This window comes from Gavialis gangeticus, unplaced genomic scaffold (genome assembly GCF_001723915.1).
Source record: "Gavialis gangeticus isolate Ggan-Ray unplaced genomic scaffold, GavGan_comp1, whole genome shotgun sequence".
Taxonomy (NCBI): Eukaryota; Metazoa; Chordata; order Crocodylia; family Gavialidae; genus Gavialis; species Gavialis gangeticus.
In genome coordinates, this window is record NW_017729028.1 from 6,939,215 (window position 1) to 6,944,763 (window position 5,549).

At 46.4% G+C, this 5,549-nt stretch overlaps 1 protein-coding gene across 1 annotated transcript in view; it reads left to right on the forward strand.

The window, feature by feature from the left end:
* Positions 1–5,549, forward strand: part of ASAP2 (ArfGAP with SH3 domain, ankyrin repeat and PH domain 2) — a 210,861-nt gene that overhangs the window by 172,383 nt on the left and 32,929 nt on the right. The window lies entirely within an intron of this gene.

A 5,549-nucleotide genomic window follows, 5' to 3' on the forward strand; every position in this document is an offset into this window, starting at 1 on the left:
TAAGAGTGACACTTTTTTTTTTTTTTTTTTTTAACTGAAATGCTGGCCAGGAAATGCAGCATGTTTTTATTAATGAAAGTGACAAGACTGCAGTTATTTGGTGGTAACTTACTATATCTTTATTCGTGTAAGAATAATGGCAAAAAAATATAGTACATGACTTTAATCTCTTTTTGTTATTTCAAGAGACATGAAAACATGAATACCTAAATTAAGAACATTTCAAATAATCTTTTTTTTTAATTGCTTTTATTTCAGAGAAGGAAGCAAAGTTGTAAACAAGAATGTCTTTCAATGGGTTTTTGAGCTTATTGAAAATTAAACATTTGAATTGATCTAAATGTATGGGGCAGTGGAATTTTATTCATTAACAAAATTAAAAATCTACTTCAAGGCATTGCTTGGACTTCTACAGTTCTCATTCATGTGGTATGCTTAAGAAGGTGTCTGATGATTGGACAGTTCAGAAGGTAGTTTGTACTCCTGACGCATGGTAGAAAGCAAAATTTAATTGGCTGAGAAAATACAGGAGAAAACAGAGAGAGAAAAAAAAAATCACTTTAGGTCAGCTCCTACTGCATGTATTGGGCACCTAAATATGATCCTGTTTTGTCCTAGGCAGAAGTATTTAATGCCTTTTTTAACTGAGTCTTTACAAATCAACTCAGCTACCGGATGACAAACACAATTGACAGCAAAGATAGGGAAGGAGATAAGTATCCTAAAGTAGTGTAAGAACAAGTTAGGAATTACTTGAGGAAGCTAGATACTTTCATGTTGGCAGAGCCATTTGGGATACACCTGAGGGTACTGAAGGAATTGCCTAAGTTAATTTCAGAGCCATTGTCCTTGAGAACGTGTGGAAGTTGTGTGGGGTCCCAGTTGATTGGAAAGGGACAAATATAGTGCCCATCTTTAGGAAAGGGAAGAAGGATCCAGAGAATTAGAGACCAATCTGACCTTGATACCTGGAAAGATCATAGAGCACATTTTGAGGAATCTGTTGTGAAGTACCAAGAGTGGAAAGAGGTTATCAAGAACAGTAATTATGGATTCATCAAGGGCAAGTTGTGCCTGACCAACCTGACTTCCTCCTTTGATAAGGTGACAGGTTCTGTGGCTGAGAGGAGAGCAGGTGATATATCCTGGCTTTAGCAAGGCTTTTGACACATCTCTTAACGATTCTCATTAAGGAGCTACAGAAGTACAAACTAAATGAAAATACTGTAAGGTGGATACAAAACTGGTTGGATCATCATGCTCAATGAGCAGTCCTCAATGTCTAATTGGGAGGCACTACCTAGTGGGGTTTCCCAGGGGTCTGTCCTAGGTCCAGTAATGTTCAGCATTTTCATGAATGATTTGAATGGTGGGATTGAGTACACACTTAATAAATTTGTGGATGACAGCAAGTTGGATAGAGTTGCTGTCACTTTGGAGGGCATGGATAGAATCCTAAATGAGCTGAACAGATTAGAGAAGAGAAATCAATCAGATAAAATTCAGCAAAGACAAGTGCAAAGTCTTGCACTTGAGATGGAATGCATAAGTACAGACTGGAGAATGGCTGGCTGGGCTGTGGTATTGCAGTTAAGGACCAAGGATTTACAATGGAGCATAAGCAGAACATGAACCAAAACAAGCCAACAGCATACCAGGTTGTATTAACACAAGTGTCACTTGTAAATAATGGGACCTGATTTTTCTGCTCTGTTCAGCATTGGTGAGGCTTCACCTGGAGTACTGTGTCCAGTTTTGGGCCGCATACTTTAAGAAGCATGTAGACAGATTGGAAAGTCCAGCAGAGTGACAAAAAGAGGCCTGGGAAGCATGACATATGATAGGGGTGGGAAAAATATTGCCTGTGGGCCGGATGCGGCCTGCGAGGCCATTCTATCATTCCCTGCGCTCTGCTTTTCCCTGGGCTCCTTCCCTGCTCCTTCCCAGCACAGAGAAAAGCGGCCCCTCCCCTGCCCTGTGCCCGGCACCTGCTGCAGCTGCTGGCAGCCCATGCAGGGCTGTCCTCAGCAGGCACAGGCAGCCCTAGGCAGGCTGTGAGCGGCTGCAATGTGGGGTGCTGGCCACGGGGTAGGCGAGGGGCTGCTTTCCCCCCCACCCACACAGCACCAGCTTCTAACCCGGCCCTGCAGCCAGCCTGGGCCCCGCATTGGCTCTGGGCTTGCCCTTTGGGGCTGCGCTTGGCGACAGCAGCTGCGGCCCCCCCCCTTCTGCTTGCCAAGCTGGGCAGTGTTTGGCACTGCCACCTGTGGGCTGCCCAGCGCATGAGCTCCAGGCAGGCAGCAGCAGCCGACATTCCCTGGCGCGGCAAATGGCGGGGGCCACAGCTGCTGTCGCTGCACACAGCCCAGATGGGTGAGCCCGGAGCCGGCATGGGGCCTAGGCTGGCAGCGGGGGCGAGTTACAAATTGGTGCTGAGCATGGGGAAAAGTGGCTCCTTGCTTGCCCCGTGGCTGGCGCCCTGTGCTGTAGCTGCTTGCAGCCTACATGGGGCTGCCTGCGCCTGCTCCAGACAGCCCCGCATGGGCTGTGAGTGGCTGCAGCAGGGAGCACCGGGAATGGGGCAGGCGAGGGGATGCTTTTCCCTGCGCTCAGCACCAGCTTCTTCCCTGCTGGCGAGTAGGGGGTCAGGGCTGTGAGCTGTCCCCCACCTATACTGCAGGGCTGGAGGGCACTAGGAGTGAGTGGGAGGGGAGTCAGTGGCAGCATGGGGCCTGCACCAGTGTCCCAGGGCCAGTGCCAGCGGGGCCCAGAGCAGGGTGGCAGGAGCGCGGGGTCCCGGCCGGCAGGGGCTCTATGGAACCGGGCCAGCTCTCTCCTCTCCCTGCTGGCGCAGCCCAGCTCGGCTCCACAGACCCCTGCCAGCCTGTGGCCGGCTTTGGGCCCCACCTGTGCTGGCCCTGGGACATTGGTCCCAAGATGGTGACCAGGGGGCAGGGCACCTGTCAAGGGGTGGGGCACCTGTCAAAGGGTGGGGCTACCCATGTGGCCCTCAACAGCCTGCCAAAACTGGGTAAGCGGCCCTCCCCCCAAAATAATTGCCTGCCCCTGATATATGAGGAAAGGCTAAGAGAGCTAGTTTGGAGAAGAGAAGACTGATGAGGGATTTGATCACCATCTAAAATACCTGACAAACGATTACAGAGAGGATGGAGATGGATTTTTCTCAGTGGCCATAGGGGAGAGGCCTAGCAGCAGTGACCTTTAACTGCAGGAGAGGAAATTTGGGTTTGAGATTAGGAAGAGCTTTCTGACTATAAAGACGGTCAGGCATTGGGACAGGCTACCTGAGGAAGTTGTGGAATCTCCATTCCTAGAAGTTTTCAAGAGCAGGTTGAATAGACACTTGGCTGTGATGGTTTAGTTAAGGATGGTCCTTCCTTGAGCATGGGGCTGGAGGTCCATTCCAGCCTTACTTGCCTACCTTGGTTAAGTCCCTGAAAAACACAACCCTTTTAATACAAAAGGTGGCAGTTCTTTTATTCCTTTCTGCTTTTTTATAAGTTAGTCTTAAGGCTAAGATGACAGCATGCAACAAAGTAGATGCATTAGCTGTTTTTCTTGGTTTTAGCAGTGTAGATAGGATTGCACTTTGGTGTCTGTTAGGTGGAGTAGGATCTGGCCCTTAGAGTACTTCAGAACTACAAACCTTTTAATACTACTCATTTTTGTCACTCTGTGGCTGTTAGTAGATTATGATTTTTAAGACACAGAATCTTTGATGAGAAAATGGTATAAATAAGCTTTAGGCTCTCCATATTGCACCTTGTGGTTACTATTAAGATTCCTTCCACTTTTTTTCTTAATTACCCCCTTCCTCCTCAAATCTGAACAATCAGCTGGACAGCTTTTGGATGCAGTATCTCACTTTTTCTTCCTAAAAGCCTGTATTTAAAAATTTAGACCTCAGTCAGCAAAACACTTAATTGCATGGTTAAATCCAAGCTTTTTCATCAGACAGTTGAACTCCTGAACATGTACTGTAAAGTCCATTTAGTTTTTGCAGAAGAGAGGTGGACTGGTCAACTTGAGGTATAACTTAGAAAACTGATATTGTATTTACTTAGCATAGTTTTGCAGTCCTGTATGCATATTAAGTCTCTTAAGCTTTAAGAAATTGGCACTTCAGTATAACATAGTCAAAGGTGGTTATAGATTTAAAGCAGCAGTTCTCGATCTTTGTGGACTTGAGGGCACCCCTCTATAACGTTTGTGAATTGAGCAGCACCCAAGTTCAGAAACTATATACTACAGTGCTTACCTCCTTGCAGAGGAGCCAGGCAGTGGGATTGGGGATCAGCCAAGCAGGGACAAGTTTATCCCTCACACCTTGCAGTGCCTTTCAGAATATCTGACAACACCAGTAAGTACCATGGTACCCTGGTTAAGAATCACTGGTTTAAAAGGCACCATGCACAATATTGTGAAAGCAAAAAATGCTAAATATAAATATCCTTATGGAAAAGAGCACTCTTCAGTAAGCCCAGGAATTTGAAGACAGTAGTCAAGTGTCGTGACTTAGTGTCATAGACATAAATCAAGAGGAACACCCTTGATGCTTATGAAGTTATGCCAGTGTTAAACTGGTATGAAAGGAAACGAGATCCCACATTTTCTATACAACTTAACTTGAAGGGGATTGAGCAGGGGATTATAGTAGGACCTTTAGGGGGATGTACCATTTTGGTGACACAATAATAACACATTTAATTTACACCACAGTCATCTGTTTCTCATTAAATAGCCCTCCAAAATTGGGGTTCATATTTTAAATAATGAGGCTGATTTCTATGCCACAGTGGAGGCATGGGGGCACTGGAATGGCTGTCAGGGGCTCTACTCCCTTCCTAGTTTCAGGCAGGAGCAGAGCCACTCAGCATCACTTACATTGCTAGCTGCATCTCCACAGTTGCATGTTTAGTTCTCACAACTACTGCTAAATTGACAGTCACTTTTGGCTGAACTGTAAAGACCAGTTTGGCAGTGGCTATGACGTGGGTTTAAAACTTTGCCTGTGGAGCTGCAGCTTGAGGAGGAGTTGAGGAGTGGATTTTGCCACTCCTGTATTTGGCTAGCATTCAGCCTTGGTGAGCATGTACTCTGGCAATTAAGAATTTTAGGACTGTGGTTAGCAACTTTTTCCAGATGCAGGCTGGAATGACCCACATCAGGTCAGAAGTGGGTGAGCAGGTGGGTGCTAGGACATGCCCACAGCCAGTGCTTCTCTCTGTGGCAGTACAGGGAAAGTCTCTGCAGCCAGAGACCCTACCCGCAAATGTTGCTGAAACTCCACATGCATGGGCTGAATCCAGTGGCTTTGCAGACCTGAATCTAGCCCATGGACTGTAGGGTGCCAGTCCTTGGTCAGGAAAGTTTGTTTGTTTTTTTTTGTTCCCCCCCCTTTTCATTCTGCCTTCCCAAAACAAGGTACATGTCTTTTCAGGCTTGTGGTATGTGAGTTAATATGGTGATAATATTCTTGAATTTTAGTGTGTGTGTGTGTGTGTGTGTGTGTGTGTGTGTGTGTGTGT